This window comes from Schistocerca cancellata, chromosome 2 (genome assembly GCF_023864275.1).
Source record: "Schistocerca cancellata isolate TAMUIC-IGC-003103 chromosome 2, iqSchCanc2.1, whole genome shotgun sequence".
Lineage (NCBI taxonomy): Eukaryota > Metazoa > Arthropoda > Insecta > Orthoptera > Acrididae > Schistocerca > Schistocerca cancellata.
In genome coordinates, this window is record NC_064627.1 from 400355401 (window position 1) to 400375209 (window position 19809).

A 19809-nucleotide genomic window follows, 5' to 3' on the forward strand; every position below is an offset into this window, starting at 1 on the left:
GGACTGGATGTCAGAGGTTGGGGGCGAGTATATTCCCTACTGACTGTAATTTTAGAGGCCTACATTGGCGATCCTGTGGAGAGCTGCTGCAGTGGTTACGTGGTGCTTCCGCTGCCGCGCTGCCTGGCGGTCGTTGGGACAGGTCACTGCCCGGTGCGTCCTCCACGTGTTTGGGGCCACGCGTAACGGGAGTACCGTCAAGCCGATTCGTGTTGGCGAGCTACTTGACTGTTCCGCTCACCGCTAGCACCTTTTCTTTGAAGGTAAACGGCTGCACAGCTAGCATGCAAGTCCTGTCGGCTCAAATGGCTCTGAGCACTATGGGACTTAATTTCTGATGTCATCAGTCCCCTATAACTTAGAATTACTTAAATCTAACTAACACCACGATTTTTTAATGTTGTCGGAGTCGTAAGTAACACTCGTACACTTACAACCATGAACAAAATGTCGGCCTCCTCCCTCCGATGTAAAGCAATTTTCTCTCGTAACTAACATAAACTTTCTCAGTACGCAGCGTAGCAACGACCATCTTTAGTGCACTCGAACAGATATCTAATCGGATTAAAGCCGACTCGGTGAAAACCGTTCCGTAATGATCGATGAGATCCTGAATGTACAGCAGACGAGACTTCGTTAGTTGTTTCTTCGTTGCAGCCGTTAGTACTAAAAGCAGCAAAACACTTCTGTAAGTTGGAGGTCGTACTGAAAAGTAAGGTTTCCGAATTTCTATGTGAAAACTCTTAGAGGTTTTTAAGTAAAACAGTTTTTTTTTTTTTTTTTTTTTTTACATTCTACATCTCCATTCTTCATGTCACCATACTTGTACCGGTCTGCCGCTAGAGGGCTCCGAACGGTAGCGTGTAACATGGCACTGTGTAACGTAGCTACGTCTGAGCGTGAGGAACAGCGTGCTGTAACCGAGTTCCGAATTGTAAGAGTTCTTACCCACATGGAGCATCCTCTTCTTCGGCACGACAATGCCAGGACATACACGAGGAGGCTTAAGTGAGGTTGTGCCTCCGTCAACAAAGTCAATCATTCTTCACTGACAGTTTCAACAGACTGCTCTCCCGTTGTGGGAAATGTGTCGTCGCCAGGATGACTATGTTGAAAACATAATGTTGGAATACGTCGTGAAACCATGCACACAGGTATGCAAAACTTAAGGAGAAAAGTAAATTTTCGCATGATGTGTCAGTGGCTAGTAACATAGCTCGATGGAACTTTGACTATACAGAGGGAAATGCTACAGTATAGTACAAAAGATGACTGAAAGAAATACGCAGTGAGAAGAAAATGTCATGATAATTTATTTCAAAGACAATTATTACACTGAAATCGCCACGCTTCTGACAGTCATCTCGACACTACAAAAGGTGCAAATAATTCTTAATAGGCTGTGCATGCTCTGTGCATGCTCGTCACGTACACTCATATGGTGAGAGGCGGGAACACGTAATGAACCCAGGAACATTGTTGAACCATATTCTTTTGGTGGTGCAGATGTTGTTGTGTAGGGAGTCATAATTTTGCATGGATGTACTGGCCTTCAAATATTTCAACACGGTAGACTCGCAGGTTTACGATATTGTGACGCTGTGCTTCTTCCCCACGTGCGTCTTTTCAGGGGTGCATCCGGAGAGGATTTTATTTTTCCGGACGTGCGTGGTTACATCGAACTGCGCAGGTCGAGGAGGTCTTGGAACGAGAGAGTATTCGGCGAATGGACGGGCCTCTCCATTCGCTCGAGTTGAATCCCATCTAGCAAGAATGGGGTGCGCTATGGAGATGTATTGCAGTTCGTTCGCACGGAGTTACCGTCCGCCAGTTGCCAACGGCGCTGGTACAGAGACAGTACGCCCCACTTCAAGAATCCTTAAAAAATTGTGGCCAGCAAGGCAGTATGTTATAGAGCATATACCACCGTCCGTAGTGATCACACAGCTTAGAATACAGCCTACTTGGACTGTGTTTTCATTGTAAAAGCAGGTTGAGGATGTGAACCCCGACAAAAATTATTTTTACAAATGTTAAGAATCAGCTCTCCTCTTACGTCATGTCCAGGTTATCACCATAAATCACGATGACTTCACTGTGCGAATAGTTATTCTCTTTGAATAAAAATGTGATTTATGGTAGTTACAGTGCGTATTGCTTTCAGTTATCTTCTGTGCTACACTGTAGCATTTGTTTGTGTGTGTAACCAAGTACCCTCCAGCTTTGTTTCTCGGCAATGACACATCAACCGAAAGTTTGTTTCGTCCTTGAGTTTTGTCTACAAGTGTATGATAAGCAAATGACAGGGTTCATTTCATTGGTACGTTACGGTACCTTTCGGATGATGTCGGCTGCAGAGAATGATATGATTGAAGTAATTCCGAGGTGTGTATGAATCGTGTTACGCTGGAGAAGCAAGAAAGACGGTCTCGAGAATCTGGTGATCGTTTGAACAGCGAGACCATTCAGACACTCTACGCAAGGCACAATATATCTCGTGAAAAACCTTGAATGTAAAAAATATTGTAATGGTTCCCTCAGAAATACACAAATAATAATTCACTATTTTAAGTTCAGTAATGCAACTGTAGTAGTATCAGAAACACTGTACAACGAAAGTGACATACGCTCTACATAGACTTCTCATACAGTACAAGCTCTAAACGATGAACAAGAGGAGATATGAAAATATTATCAGTAAAAAAGACACTTTCTGCAATTTATACACTCACGGATGGCACAAAAAATGGTTGTGAGCACTATGGGACTTAACATCTGAGGTCATCAGTCCCCTAGAACTTAGAACTACTTAAATCTAAGTAAGTTAAGGAAATCACACACATCCATGCCCGAGACAGGAGAGAACCTGCGACCGAAGCGTTCGCGTGGTTCCAGACTAAAGCGCCTAGAACCGCTCGGCCACAGCCGCCGGCTCACGCATGGCACAGTGGGAGCTGTGTTTACGTGCCTTCTGGAAGTTTAGCCAGCAAATTAACCCTTTCAGGCCTGATTTTTTTCTGGGAGAAAGAAATTTTTCTATGCGCTCTAATGCTTGCTCTTAGGTGATATTTTAATGATTTTAGTTGCAGGATTTATGCATATATATCTACCAGTTTTCATAACATGTACACTTGGATTCTCTTTATGGAGTAAACTGATCATTCAATAATTACCACGCAAAATAATAATAGTGAATTATAAAGTGGAATATAACTAACCAACCACTTCAGCGTAGTCTGGCGGCCACAAGTTGCTGCTTACTGGTACAGTCACACGTTGATATTTTTGCAGTTCTGCCCAACAGATGGCAGAACGTATACTTGTTAAAAAGGTTAAACATTCACAATTGTGTACATGAGGTTTCCATTGGCGAAAAATATTTCTGTAGCAGCTAATACCCAGCCAACATTAATGTACACAATTAAAGGCAGAGACTCTGAAACGCTTAACACCGATCAATCAGCGCGGACAGCTGAAGAACACCATGTCACGCCTGTTGATCCCACGGGTAGATACTTCCAGTAGCTCAAGGATGACGGGTGGAGATTAAATCGGCGACGCCCGGCAGTGAGTTCACAGAGGTGGATCCTGCGCCGTAGGGCAGGGATCGCCGGTCGGCGCGTGTCAAGGGCAGCCGCTCTGGCGGGCAGCAGACAACCCGGCCGCAGCAGCGCCGTGTACCGGCCTCCAGTCTCCAGTCGCCTGGCTGCCGCCGCACATACAGCAGCAGTAGCAGCACAACTGCGGGCTTGTAAGTCAACAACACAGCTGAGCAGCGCCGCGTGCTTCGCAAGGCATAAGCGCGCTAACTGTTGCATCTTTATTGTTGTCAGTACGGGTCTAGTTCCGAAAAACACAAATATTTGAACTTTTCTTCCGACGTTACATCGAAAACACTTTCAAGTTCAGTGGGTACCTTTTGTTTGCGACCTGAAATGTTTATTAGACTAAGACATAGATACCTAAGTTTAAATCGGAACTATTAGATGTACAACTTTGCTTGCCCCGTTTTTTTCTGGAAGGAGGAGGCTTCGTTGCAAAAAAAAAAAAAAAAAAAAAAAAAAAAAATACAAATCAAAGTATTGTTTTTCGCTGTCCACTACTTTTTTTGGTTCAAATGGTTCTGAGCACTATGGGACTCAACTTCTGAGGTCATTAGTCCCCTAGAACTTAGAACGAGTTAAACCTAACTAACCTAAGGACATCACATACACCCATGCCCGAGGCAGGATTCGAACCTGCAGCGCCTTTAACCGCACGGCCACTTCGGCCGGCCACTACTTTTTTCCGTAGTTCGGGCAGCGTACTAATCTCGCGGTGACAGAACTGTCCGTAATTTGAGGAGATCCGTGCATCGATCCAATTTTGCACTTGTTCATATGACTAGAAGTGCTGGTAAGCCAGACCGTGTGCCACTGATCGAAAAAGGTGGTAATCGGAGGAAGCAATGTCTAGAGAATACGGCGGGTGGAGTAGGACTGCCCAATTCAGCGTTTCCAAGCATGTCTTGACGGATGTTACGATATAGGCCGACGATTGTCATGCTGGAAAATTACCTATCGTTATATTGTGGCCGTTGGTCTTCAACCCTCGGCTGAAACGCATCAGTTGCTTGCGATACGTTTTCCTGCAATTTTTTCCTCTTTTACGTAGCTTCGAAAAGCTACTTTTCCGGTCTTCGACGTCTAAATCAGCTATCTCGAAGCGATGAAACCATTCTCGGCACGTTCTGTCACTAATAAAATCCTCACCGTAGGTTCTACCCAGGATTTTATGAGCTTCAGACACAGATATCACCATGTCAAAGTGTAAAATTATAACTTTCTGCTGACGACAAATATTAGGCTCGTAAGTTAACATATTCAATCGAGAATAGCTTCATGATGCAATCACAAATCGACTAATATTTTGATGCTGTTATGTTTACAAACCCCTAAGTTTGCTGTATGACATTTACGACCTACCACCCGCATTACCACTTGCTGCTACTGGCATCTATTGCAAAACTGCGGAAGCAAAAGTGTAGATATAATAAATTTTTGTATGCTAAAGGAAGATGTTCGTGATTCAGTGATATTTGTGAAGCAGCAGCTAATGACTGTTCTTAGATATTGTCTCTATATGGCACCATTTTATGAGTAGCTACACTTATTTTGTTATTATTATGAAAATTTCCGCTAGTTACAAAAATTTCAAATCATAAGAAACTAGAAACAGTTGAATGCGTATTTGAGAAATAATGACTTCTTTACACATAAGATTCTGTACATAAATAACATTCTCAATAAGACCACTATATTGTAACTATCAAACATTATCATTGCCAGAGAAGGAATTTAAACTACTATTTTAGTTTTAAGGTAAATCGTTAGCGTACTGACTGAAGATGAAGTGATTTCGTCGAAAAAAATGTTTCGGTCACAAAAACAGGGGCAGAAATGTTTGTGCTTGGAATTTGTAAATGCGGACCTCACAGCATAATTGTAATCAAGTTCTGATCAACTGAACTCATCTGAAAAACGAGGCTATGGAACGTAGTCGAATTAAGTCCGGTGATGCTGAGGGAATTAGATTAGGAAATGAGACACTTAAAGTAGTAAAGGAGTTTTGCTATTTGGGTAGCAAAATAACTGATGATGGTCGAAGTAGAGAGGATATAAAATGTAGACTGCCAATGGCAAGGAAAGAGTTTCTGAAGAAGAGGAATTTGTTAACATCGAGTATACATTTAAGTGTCAGGAAGTCGTTTCTAAAAGTATTTGTGTGGAGTGTAGCCATGTATGGAAGTGAAACATGGCCGATAAATAGTTTGGACAAAAAGAGAATAGAAGCTTTCAAAATGTGGTGTACAGAAGAATGCTGAAGATTAGATGGTTAGATCACATAACTAACGAGGAAGTACTGAATAGGATTGGGGAGAAGAGAAGTTTGTTTCACAACTTGACTAGAAGAAGGGATCGGTTGGTAGGACATGTTCTGAGGCATCAAGGGATCACCAATTTGGTATTGGAGGGCAGCGTGGAGGGTAAAAATCGTAGAGGGAGACCAAGAGATTAATACACCAAACAGATACAGAAGGATGTAGGTTGCAGTAGGTACTGGCAGATGAAGAAGCTTGCACAGGATAGAGTAGCATGGAGAGCTGCATCAAACCAGTCTCATGACTGAAGGCCACAACAACAACAACAACTGTGAGAATGACAGCACAAGGTAATCGGCCCACAGTGCCCGCCGCCACTGTCCTGAAGTCAGGACAGTTAAGTGAATATGCTGGTACATCATACAATTAACAATTATACACGTTGAAATCGGGGGAGGGGAAAAGAGGAAGAGAAACGTACTCCAGAATTACGTTACGACTGGACATTTAGTAATCAACCACCGGCCTGGACTACCTCCATTTCCCTTCACAGCCAGAAATTTTGGTGATGCATATGGGGACGTCGATGGCACAATGACTCCCTCATCCCACATCTTGTTCACTAACTTACGCAGAGCTTTCTTCTTGGGGAGAGATGGGCAGTATGGATATTGTCTGACAGGCCCCTGGTCAAAATTGATCATTCCCAGCTTGTTGGTCAACTTCAGGAAAGCCCTGAAAAAAAAAAAACAACAAGGAGAGCTTGGGCTGCATCAGATGATAAATGCCCCACTTTGAATTCTCCACTTTTGGTGTTCACAATACAAACTACTCGTGGGCTGTACAATCGGTGAACACCAACAATAATAATTACTTAATAAATGACAGCAATGCACTTAGACTAAGTTCTAATAAGAGTCTCGCCAACAGAGGTAACAAATCTAGCTGTCTGTAAAGGACTTCGTTCGTTTGGTCCCTGCTGACCGCAATACGAAATCCAAATATTACGTCCTTGGCGCGGTACCGAAACGAACCCAAGTGTCAGCACACAAAACAGACTCAACTCGCACCCGAAAATACTTTCGAAAGGTTGGCTACAGAACTTCCTCCGAGCTGTTCCAGAAAGCTTGTAAGATGGGTGATAGTAATTAATGGTTTATATAACTGCTACTGAACGAGGCTTAGATTTCAAAACACGTTTCAGTTCCAGCTGGGAATTGTAGCAGGAATTCAATACTAATACACTTATCGTAAATAAACGGTTTAGGAACAAACATTTAACACATTTCTCTGCGGTGGTTCGTTCGACATCAAGGAAAATGTAAAACTAGTGTAGCGCTTCGGAAGGCGATTAGAATCCGTGGGCGTGGTAACGCAGTCCATTACATTCAAATATGGAGCTGAAGCACGAAACGGAAGGCAACGCAGTTCGGTACGTCAGGTTTCAGAGTAGATAGAAAAACAGAGACTCCTGGTGTAACAAGGTCATTAATAACACCAAACACTGAGACACGATCACCCCGTAAACTGAAACCCTCCTGGGAAGGCTTCACGACAACGGAGAAACTAAACAGAACCGCCAAGCCTGACATGGCTCAGGTGCAACCGGTGCTCGATACTTGTGTCCTCACTACAGACTCTGAGAGTGGCTAGAGCAGGCATCTCCAAAACCTTGTATTGCCCCTCAAAATGCTGTGACAACTTTCCTGATACGTTTCCTGCATGGTCCTGACCACCACAGTCTCTCACAAAGACCACATCTCCAATCCCAATGTTGCCCGGACGTCAACCATTGTTTCCCGCACCGCTCGCTTGCGTGTGCGCTCGTGATATTGATCTTAGCCCTGCGCCAGTAAACCTTGATAGTCTCTGGACTACTATCGTTGGACAGCAGGTCTTGGATCGACTAAGTGTTGGACAAGGGAGAACTGAGGGAACACAGGAACATGAGGGACACTAGGGTCGCATTATGGGCCTCGTTTTCGCGGTATTAAGGCTAAGTTAAGCCAGGGCAAGGAACGGTTCCATTTAGTTTTGGCTGCCAGGAGGGCAGACTGAGTTTCCATTCACACATTCGACAAGGGAGAAATGGGAGTAGTAAGGTATCGTTACGCGTTTCAACCCCGACTGGAAGCAGAACTTTCAGCACTCTATTGATATGAATGCTGGGGCGTTATCACTAACGATCGCCCGTTGGGGCCTAAAGAAGGAATAGACCTTAGTCACACTGGGTACCAATCCGTTACACTTAAAAAAAACTCGTCAACAATCACAAAACTATTCCGCTGCCCATCCTGGGTACGCTGCACAGGAACCACATAGTCAATGAACAGACGCTCCACCAGCGTCGCAGCCCAAGTCGACTGAAGTAGCCCCCTTCGGACGTCAGAGTTCGGTTTGGTTACCGTACACACCTATCACTGGTTTACCATTTTCCGGACAACACGATACAGCTAGGGATTCCAGGATCTTGTGGATGGTCTTATGTATACCTAGGCACCCGTCCTTCACCGAGATACGGTAGCGTTTAAAGACAACGGATACCAGCACAGCAACAGACTTATCTTAGCGTCCTCATACCATCGCCTATGGTGGCATAGAATCCCCTTCCATAATTCATACACCGGTTCCTCCTCGCCTGACATGAAATGCTTCCTAATGAATCCTAAATTTGGATCTTCCTCCTGCTGCTCCTGGAGGATCCCAAACAAGGCCGGCTCCTCAGCGAGCACGGCATTCACCCCCCACCCCCCCTGGATCCTCCGAAAAGCAGCTCTCCTTCTCCTCCTCCTCCTCTTCCTCCTCCTCCTCGAATATCCTACTCAGAGTGTCAGCTAGTTATCTTACCCCTTCATGTGCTGCAAGGCGAACAGGATGCCCTAAATGTGCATAGTCCAACATAAAATGCACCCAGTTTTGTTCGGGCGTGACAAGAACCAGCAGAACGCCTGGTCATTTGTCTCAAGAGTTGTCACGATGTTCGAGGTAATATTGAATTTCTCAGTAGTGAGTAGTAGGGTCAATGCTTGCATCTCGTATGTAGAAAATCTCCTTTCCACAGGTGACACAGGCCTCGATGCGTAAACTAAGGACCAGTGCCAGCCATCCTGCTCCTGGTGGCCGCACCCGAGTTCTAGGCGTCCGTCTGTACTACGAACGGTCTACTGAAATCGGGAATAGTGGGCATGGAACCGTTATTTCAAGTGGTATTAAGCGCATCAAAATCTGCCTGTTGGCTCTCAGCCCATACAAATAGCCCCCGTTTTCTGCGCAACTGATTTAAAGGTGTGGCCATCTTAGCAAACCTGGGCATGAAGTTACGAAAAAAATTCGTCATGCCAGTGAATCAGGCTATCTCCTTCTGGTCTTGGAAGGGCGAAAGTTGCAAATAGCCCGAGTTCTAGATTGGTCAGCCCTGACTCCCTCAGCAGACACCAAATGACCGAAGAAGGACATCTCCTGACACGGTAGAGTAACCTTGGATGGTTAGACGGTTAAACCTGTCTCCCTTAGACGCTCCAAAATCTGTCGATAATGTTCTAAATGTGCACCAAATGACACACTGTATAACACGACATCGTCCAGATAGTTATACATAAACTTACGTTTTACGTCCCCGAGCACCAAATTAAGCAAACTGCTGAGGACGGGCGCTCTAGTAGACACACTAAAGAGCACCCGGTTGAAATCATAAGTTCCAGTAGGTAGCAAAGGCGGTAAACGCCTTATTCTTTGTCCAGATGGATCTGGTAGTACGCATGGTTGACATTAAGGATAGAGATATAACGGGCCCCAGAAAACCATGAAAAACAGCCATGCAAATCAGGAAGGGAAACGGACTCCAGAACTAAGTGTGGCAGTCAGTAATCAACCAGCGGCCTGGACTCTCGATTGCCCTTCACAACCCAAAATGCTGGTAACGCATATGGAGATGTTGATGGCCTAATGACTCCCCCATCTAACGCATTGCTCACTATCTTATACAGAGCAGTCATCTTGGGTGGAGACAGACGGTATGGATATTGTCTGGCAGGCACCTGGTTAGAAAGTAGAAAGCGATACTTTATTAGATTTGTCATTTCCAGCTCGTTGGTCAATACTTCAGGAAAGCCACGTAAAACATCAAGGAGAGCTTGGACTGCATCTGATGACAAATGCTCCACTTCGAATACTCCATAATACAAATCCCGGGCCACCTACAATGTCGACACAATCTAAAATTAGGCACAGGTTGAAACCCAAAATAAAAATTGCGCCGAAATAATCCAAAATCACCTCTGTCTCATGTACAAAGTCACATGCGAACAGAAGATCTGTACTCATTCCCCCAGCCACCAACACCTCGAATGGTCAACTTCGTAATGCGTCAAAAAACGCTCACCGATACCACCAAGGGCAGAGCTTGCTGTTCAGAGTCTTGCAAGTTCTATTCACTGGCCTTGAATCAGGGAATTTGCAAATAACGTTGTATCTAAAATACTAGCTGCAGCTCAATGGAGAAATGCTGCTGCCAGAATCCATAGAGCACACAGCGGCGCCTCCTTAATACTGGTGCACCCGAAATGGAGAGAACTGTTGGTCACCCACCTTACTCCGCCTGTATGCAAAGTGACAGATGCACTTCGGCACCTGCCACTCTGGCTTTTCAAAAGGGGCCGTGTGTTTCTGCGAGAAAAATGCCCGGCCGGCCGCAGCGATAGGGACCACTTATACAGTAATTAATATTACCGCTGACCCTGCACCTGGGGTGAGGTCCACGCCCGATTGCGACGGCACCTCTCCGCAGTCTCTCCTCTGATCGGCTTGCTTAACCCCTTCCAAGTCACGGTAGGTAGTTGGCTTTTCAGCAAATAACTCTTGCGAACAGTTCTCTGGTTTCATCCCCTGTAAAATGGTGCCCATAATCTCACCATCAGTCAACTCCAGATGGAAAGCAGTGCCCGTGATAGGCAGTTCGGGAATTTACTTCACGAAAATCTGGCCAGCATGGTCGGTCCGAAAGAAGTGTTGGTTTACCAGGTTTCTCATATCCCTGGCGGACAACTGTACCCTTAACATCCGTACACTTAATTCCAGAAAGCACCCTCTCTCTGCTGAAACAACACCCATCATCTCAGCCAGAAAACTGCGACACCAACAGATATAATAAATGAAAAAACTTATAATCAATGAAAAACGCTTTGAAAAAGCCTACGTGTCACAATAAACCACAAGAAATTAACCAATTGCTATTGGTTATCAGTAGCAAGAAACTCTACTCCGAGCAAATTCGTCTGGCAATAGACCGCGCCGCTCGAACTGTCAGCACAACTGGCACTGCTTTGAGTATCCTACGATTTCCACATCACTGGCAACGGGTTGTACACAATGCTGGTGACTACTTTGAAGGTCAGTAAAACTTTGAAACACTTATCTATTTTGTACGATCTCTAAATAAACAGTTGCCACTATTAAAGTTCCAACCCTCGTATTCAGAAATGGATTGAGCTGCTTGGGAAAACTGGACTGTACATTCACTGTACCGCAACTCCTCGTTCCAAGGGAAGCTCTGATATTTTCCTAGCATCCTGACTGACATTCCAAGCCAAGGAGCTCAGGGTGATCTGTAGCTTCATAAGTATATTCTGGAGTTGATTAACCTTGAATTTCAATTGAGGACCAGTCAGTACCGAATTTAAATCTTCGACCTGGTGAAACCAGTACGTAGTTTGCGCTTTCATTCGGTACGCCTGAGCTCGATAAGGGCCCCTGACTTGCAAAACACTGACGTTCTATCCTAACTTAGAAAGGGGAGCAATGCAGAGCTCGACGACAACTCGTATTGGAGTTGGTCCTAGTGTAGGTAGCCCACCCCACCACAAATCGTTGTTCCATAATGCGATTCAAAACCAATAGATTTTGCAAGAGCCAAGGATAACAAAAATTAACAGAAATACACTAATTTTCAGTCAATAATAAATTCCGTTTCAAATATTACTCAGGGTCGTGTTGCGGATGATGTTCAGTCAAAATATCAGTCCCCCAACTTCCAGAGACAGCCACGCTCTAGCTGCCAATTGTGAGTCTAGGCTCCGCATCCAGTTGCTTGCAACTGCAAGGACTTAGAAAATGTGGGATTGAACTTCAGCGACAATACTGACCATTTTGGTGAACAATATTTATTAATGTCGAAAGGCCTGTGGCAAAACTCGTTAATACTCAAGATGTGAATGTCAATTAAATCAGTTAAACGTTTACTCAGAACTTAAACATGAAAATAATTTAACCAAACTATTAAAGCCAATTCATTCAAAATAGTACACTACTGGAAATGGAAAAAGGAACACATTGACACCGGTGTGTCAAACCCACCATACTTGCTCCGGACACTGCGAGAGGGCTGTACAAGCAATGATCACACGCACGGCACAGCGGACACACCAGGAACCGCGCTGTTGGCCGTCGAATGGCGCTAGCTGCGCAGCATTTGTGCACCGCCGCCGTCAGTGTCAGCCAGTTTGCCGTGGCATACGGAGCTCCATCGCAGTCTTTAACACTGGTAGCATGCCGTGACAGCGTGGACGTGAACCGTATGTGCAGTTGACGGACTTTGAGCGAGGGCGTATAGTGGGCATGCGGGAGGCCGGGTGGACGTACCGCCGAATTGCTCAACACGTGGGGCGTGAGGTCTCTACAGTACATCGATGTTGTCGCCAGTGGTCGGCGGAAGGTGCACGTACCCGTCGACCTGGGACCTGACCGCAGCGACGCACGGATGCACGCCAAGACCGTAGGATCCTACGCAGTGCCGTAGGGGACCGCACCGCCACTTCCCAGCAAATTAGGGACACTGTTGCTCCTGGGGTATCGGCGAGGACCATTCGCAACCGTCTCCATGAAGCTGGGCTACGGTCCCGCACACCGTTAGGCCGTCTTCCGCTCACGCCACAACATCGTGCAGCCCGCCTCCAGTGGTGTCGCGACAGGCGTGAATGGAGGGACGAATGGAGACGTGTCGTCTTCAGCGATGAGAGTCGCTTCTGCCTTGGTGCCAATGATGGTCGTATGCGTGTTTGGCGCCGTGCAGGTGAGCGCCACAATCAGGACTGCATACGACCGAGGCACACAGGGCCAACACCCGGCATCATGGTGTGGGGAGCGATCTCCTACACTGGCCGTACACCACTGGTGATCGTCGAGGGGACACTGAATAGTGCACGGTACATCCAAACCGTCATCGAACCCATCGTTCTACCATTCCTAGACCGGCAAGGGAACTTACTGTTCCAACAGGACAGTGCACGTCCGCATGTATCCCGTGCCACCCAACGTGCTCTAGAAGGTGTAAGTCAACTACCCTGGCCAGCAAGATCTCCGGATCTGTCCCCCATTGAGCATGTTTGGGACTGGATGAAGCGTCGTCTCACGTGGTCTGCACGTCCAGCACGAACGCTGGTCCAACTGAGGCGCCAGGTGGAAATGGCATTGCAAGCCGTTCCACAGGACTATATCGAGCATCTCTACGATCGTCTCCATGGGAGAATAGCAGCCTGCATTGCTGCGAAAGGTGGATATACACTGTACTAGTGCCGACATTGTGCATGCTCTGTTGCCTGTGTCTATGTGCCTGTGGTTCTGTCAGTGTGATCATGTGATGTATCTGACCCCAGGAATGTGTCAATAAAGTTTCCCCTTCCTGGGACAATGAATTCACGGTGTTCTTATTTCAATTTCCAGGAGTGTAGTATCTCTTTGCTTATTAAAACGTGAAATTGGCGTGGTAAGATTAATATCGTTTAATTATATCCGAAACTTGAGATCCAATAACTTCACTGGGAGCCCAAAAAACAACATTTGCTAACATTAAAATTATACATTAGAACAACAACGTGTCCACAGCGTAAATGTAACCAACCTCTGATCGATAGAATTTATGTAAATCCTGTTGGAATGACAATACAAGACAACTGGCTCACAGTGCTCTCTGTCAATGGCCCACATTCAGGACAGTTAACAATCGACCCTCTGAATACCGGCTCTCGTCTTCTAAAACACACGATGTGGACTCACGTGATTGTGCAAGTACGTAGTACAGTTAATAATTAGGCAAGTTGAAATCAGGCAGAACAGAAGACAGGGGAGGAAGCGTCAGGCAGCATCATAATGTCCAAGGCAAATATATCGGGAGAGACACATGACAATTGCAAAATTTAGCGTAACAGTTACAGAAACTACTCGTGGGCTGTACAACTGATAAACATCTAAAGTAACAATAATACAGGACAGCTATGCACGTAATTTCCACTAAGTACATATTGTGAGGGTACAAACCCTGTTACTAGATGAATAGGTCTAGTACGCAATGATTGCTTTGTGGAGAGCGAGTGCGCGACATGGTGCGCGATTCGCGGAAGCACGTGGTGCGCCCGTGCGAGATTTGCAACGGTGGGTGTGATGTCTCTGCCGCCGGGGGGGGGGGGGGGGGGGGGGGCACGTGGCCCGCAGCTTGGGATGAAGTGCGTTGCGGCAGTGGATTGTGGTCAGCAAATATGCACCTTCTGAAAAATCGATCTTTATTTCAAGTCACGAGACGCAACAGTTATAGTAACCTCAAAATCGGTTAATATCACGAATACTGAAAGATGAATAAAAATAGTAAAAAACAACTTAAAGGGATGAGTGGGCACTCATTAAAAACGTTTCGTCATAGCGGATCGAGTGCCGTAGTCATATGTTACGATTCATAAATAATTAAGCCCGTAAAGAGCAATAAACAAAGATTGAGGGAAAATTGTTTATAAAATTCAATAGAAAATTCACGACGTAAAGAACAGCACTATATAATATTTTGGGTGGCATCACACGTATTTTAGACTAGTTAAGTTATACTATACACTTAACTTGCAATAGTTTTCATTGTTTGAAAATTATTATTAACATTTATCGCCCATAATTAATTAATTATTGTAGACGTGAAGATTTTGAGCAGCGCAATGTGTAGATCGTTATAGATAACGTCTAAAACGTTGCTGTATGCAGTTCTATGTTAAAATTTTGCAGCACAAATGTAAACAAACAAATTTGCGCTAAGTCGGAAACTTTGCAAAAACTAAAACTTTATTTACGGGCGATAGAATAATCCTACAAATTAATGTAAAATAGAAAATGATATGTACTTTTTAGCGCGGTTCCGATGGTGTACTTATTTCTGTCGCGGGATGTATGTATCAAAATTTGGAACCTTAACTGGTGAGATTGGTACTTGCATAACCAGGGGGTGTACATCAGAGCCTATATAAGCGAGCGGCCATCTTGGCCAAGGGTCAGTCGTTGGTCAGTCGTTTTGGAGGGTGGGTGGCGAGCGAGCCCCACTTGAGGGTGGCCCATTTGGTCATTTGAACACTTTTTCTCGCGCCGATTTATTTCAACAAAGAGTACTGTTTAATAGTGCAAGTGTGCAAGTATATATTTGGTGAACTGGAAGTGCTACGATTATTTGCGTGAGTGCGAATTTCGAGGTATACATCGGCGTAAGTGAACATGTGGCGATCTGTGATTTCGCGACAAAACTACTAGAGCAAAGAGGACAGTAGGACTTGCCGTTCTGTTCGAATTGATTGAGTAATTTTCGTTTATATCAGCCTACATTACTGCTATTGGGGGCTCGGAGTCAAATTATTATTAAAGTAAAACTGTAAACCGTCTCACTAGTGATCACTCCATTGTGTGAAAGAATAGGACAACGCCAATAAATAATGATTGAACTGTGTCGTGAAAAACTGATTTTGCTATATTAATCGCCTAATTTTTGATCCCTAGCATAAACTGTACTCATGTCTGAGTGAATAATTAATTCAAAAACTATAACTAATGAGCGGGTGTGGAACACTGTACTAATGCACCAAGAGCGGAAATCATCCCCTGAGACTTATGTGAGAGCAAAAATTTGCAATAACGTTTTTTAACCAAAATTTGTATATGCGCATTCGCGTGAGACCGCTTCAACCGCACTTCTTTATTCACCGCCCCGTCGCAGTCTCCAACAGAGGAAACAAGTTTAACCAGTTGGAAAGTACCTCGTCTGTTTGGTCCCTGCTGACAAGAATTATTTAAAACGGTAACAGTTAATTGAATTCAAATACTATCCCCTTAGTATTGGACCTGACGAATCCATGCGTCAGCACGCAGAACAGATTCGACTTGCGTGCTGAATGCTATCGAAAGGTTGACTAGACAACTACCGCCGAACTGTGCCACAAAGCCTTGAAGGCAAGTGGTGTTAATTCGTAGTCCACGAAATTAGTACAGAATGCGGAGAGAATTAAGTTTCAAGATATGTCAGTCCCATCTGCCTATCAGAAGAAAAATGCAGCAGTAATGGATTAAACATAAACAGGAAAGGAATAAAATTTTTAAACTCTTCTCCGCGGTAACTGGTTTAGACTTCAAGGCAAATGCGACGCTTGTGGGGGCCACCACGCAATTCTAAACCAGGAGACTGTGCTGTACGCAAACCGAGGTACAACGCACCTCGGCACGTTAAGTCACAGAACAAAGCAGATTCTCCTACTCCAACAGGGACACGAATAGCGCCTATCAGTGAGGCGGAATCACTGCTCAGGAATGACTCTTGCTAAGTTAAAGTTAGCCCCGATAAATACACTATGTGATCAAAAGTTCAAATGGTTCAAATGGCTCTGAGAACTATGGGACTTAACGTCTAAGGTCATCAGTCCCCTAGAACTTAGAACTACTTAAACTTAACTAACCTAAGGACATCACACACACCCATGCCCGAGGCAGGATTCGAACCTGCGACCGTAGTGGTCGCGCGGTTCCAGAATGTAGCGACTAGAACCGCCGGCCGGCATGTGATCAAAAGTATCCGGACACCTGACTGGAAATGACTTCGTGGCACCCACCATTGGTAATGCTGGAATTCAATATGGTATTCGCCTAACCTTAGCCTTGTTGACAGCTTCCACTCTCGCAGGCATACGTTCAGTCAGGTGCTGGAAAGTTTCTCGGGGAATGGTAGCCCAATCTTCACGGAGTACTGCACCGAGGAGAGCTATCGATGCCGGTCGATGACGAAGTCGGCGTTTCAAAACATCCCAAAGGTGTTCTATAGGATTCAGGTCAGGACTCTGTGCAGGTCAGTCCATTACAGGGATGTTATTGTCGTGTAACCACTCCGCCGCAAGCCGTGCATTATAAACAGGTGCTCGATCGTGTTGAAAGATGCAATCGCCATCCCCGAGTGGCTCTTCAACAGTGGGAAGCAAGAAGGTGCTTAAAACATCAATGTAGGCCTGTGCTGTGTTAGCACCACACAGAACAACAAGGGGTGCAAGCCCCCTCGATGTAAAACACGACCGCACCACAACACCACCGCCTCCGACTTTTACTGTTGGCGCTACACACGCTGGAAGATGACGTTCACTGGGCATTTGCCATACACACACCAAGCCATCGGATCACCATATCGTGTACCGTGATTCGTCACTCCACACAACGTTTTTCCACTATTCAAACGTTCAATGTTTACGCTCCTTATTCCAAGCGAGGCGTCGTTTGGAATTTACCCCGTGATGTGTGGCTTATGAGCAGCTGCTCGACCAAGAAATCCAAGTTTTCTCACCTCCCGCCTAGCTGTCATAGTACTTGTTCAAAATGTTCAAATGTGGGTGAAAGCTTATGGGACGTAACTGCTAAGATCATCAGTCCCTAAGCTTACACACTACTTAACCTAAATTATCCTAAGGACAAACACACACACCCATGCCCGAGGGAGGACTCGAACCTCCGCCGGGACCAGCCGCACACATAGTACTTGTAGTGGATCCTGATGCAGTCTGGAAATTCTGTGTGATGGTCTGGTTAGATGGCTGCCTATTACATATTATGATCCTCTTCAACTGTCGGCGGTCTTTATCAGTTAAGAGATAAGGTCGGCTTGTAAGCTTTTGTGCTGTACGTTCCCTTCACGTTTCCACTTCACTATCAAATCGAAAGCAGTGGACCTAGTGATGTTGAGGAGTGTGGAACTGTCGCGTACAGACGGTATGACACAAGTGACATCCAATCACCTGATCACATTCGAAGTCCGTGAGTTCGGAGGAGTGCCCCATTTTGCTCTTTCAAAATTCACTACTGAGGTCGCTGATATGGGGTACATGGCAGCAGGTGGCAGCACAATGCACCTGATATGAAAAACGTATGTTTTTGGGGGTGTCCAGATACTTTTGATCACATAGAGTATCAGTTCATAAATTTGCTCACCTGGAAGACTGTGAAATGTAAGATGACGAATAACTCCCGGTGTCGTCCAAATCTTGGGTGTTGCAGTGGATTGCTTCAAGAAGGTACCCTCAGAGAGCGCCCGCGTCGATCCGCTGGGTTATATTCCACACGTCCTCCTCAGAAACACGCCCACCGTGATGGAACCAAGGGTCGGCAACCCCTGGCACCGCCGCCAGCACGCCCGCCGAACTCAAGACCAAGTCTTCTGGCGCGACTCCCCAGGACCTGTGTCCTCGCTACCGCTCGCGACGGCGACCCGACATCAAATTCATGCTTCATAGCTTAGCAAGGCCCATTGCTCCTAAGATAAGCCTGTTCATTGCATGGCGCGGCCTGTCTTTTTGTGCACTGTCTCAGAACCTTTGAGTCAACTTTCAAATTTTGCGTCGCAATGCGAAACAATTACGGAGTTTCCAAAAAGTGATCCTTTATTGTATTTCACAATTTAACAACAAAAACAAAATCATTAAAATAAAGCGAAAATGTGGACGTTGAAATCTGATGTAAATATATCTAGTCCGTCACAACGACAGGGACAATAAAAATCTTACGAATTCTCAATCATAACTTGACATCTATAGATTCACTATAATATCTTTTTCAGTCAGTAGGTTTAGTATGTGAACTGTAACTGTACTTTCAGTCACGCTCTTCTGTGGATCTACATAGGGTGGTGGGAACCAAGCGTAGAAGACAGGGTGACGGAGAGAAACTGAAGCGACACTCGTTCTATGACAATGAATTTTGCCACTCGATGGCCAATGACGGCGTCCTCTTTCATGTATTCGTATCGGATATTTGTGGAGTTTTGAACATTGAAAGACGATTCAAAGGTATACGAGTCCAGCATGCTGCAAACGGCTTAGGATTATCAGTACAGACACGTCTACATGATTGCACTGACAAGCCAACTCAGTGAACGGAAGCGTGTGCTCGGTTACGGTCATGGAGACAGGCTGTCAGTCACAATGCTTTCTTGTAGCATCTGATGCTCTTCGACACTTGGAACGTTGCCGAAAAAACGTATCATGAAAAGTCTTTTCCTTTAGCATTCATCCTCATGTTAATATTGAACACTTTGAATTCGATGAAGCATACTAACTTTGACGTTGCAAGGCTCTTTAATGCCTGGACATCGCATAAGAGAGAGCGCTACATATCCTATGGAAACGCTGTTCTTGCTGCAGCCGTAAACACTTCTTTATCTTGCAATTTATTACACGTTCTCCCTGCTTGTAGTCTTCCTCGTCATTCTGTCTAGGAAAGACAAGTTTCACTGACGTTAATGTACAGTCTGTTGTCTAGGAATCCTGCATACTCGGTTCGCTAGGCAAATAATCAAAGAACTCGTATTAATGAGTTTTATTACAACTAGAGAAGTACAAATGCATAACTTTGAATTGAGAATTCTTGTAGTCCATTATACGAGGGTTGAAACTATAATAGAGGCAACTATTTATTTACAGCTCGTACAAAATAGATACGTATTTCAAAGTTTTACTGACCTTCAGCATTGTGTATAACCCGTTGCCAGCGATGTGGAAGTCGTAGGATACTCTTAACAGCGCCAGTTCTGTTGACAGTTTGAGCGGCGTGGTCTATTGCCCGACGAATTTGTAGCAGTTTGAAGCGAATGCCTTGAAGTGTTTCCTTCAGTTTAGAAATCG

The 19809-nt window shown here is 45.1% G+C and overlaps 1 protein-coding gene across 1 annotated transcript in view; it reads left to right on the plus strand.

The window, feature by feature from the left end:
- Positions 1-3603: 3603 nt before the first annotated feature.
- Positions 3604-19809, plus strand: part of LOC126161834 (protein takeout-like) — a 128370-nt gene continuing 112164 nt past the window's right edge. Inside the window, exon 1 of the mRNA XM_049917940.1 lies at positions 3604-3751. The gene's annotated coding sequence lies outside the window, so the exon portion shown is untranslated. The remainder of the gene's footprint in view (positions 3752-19809) is intronic.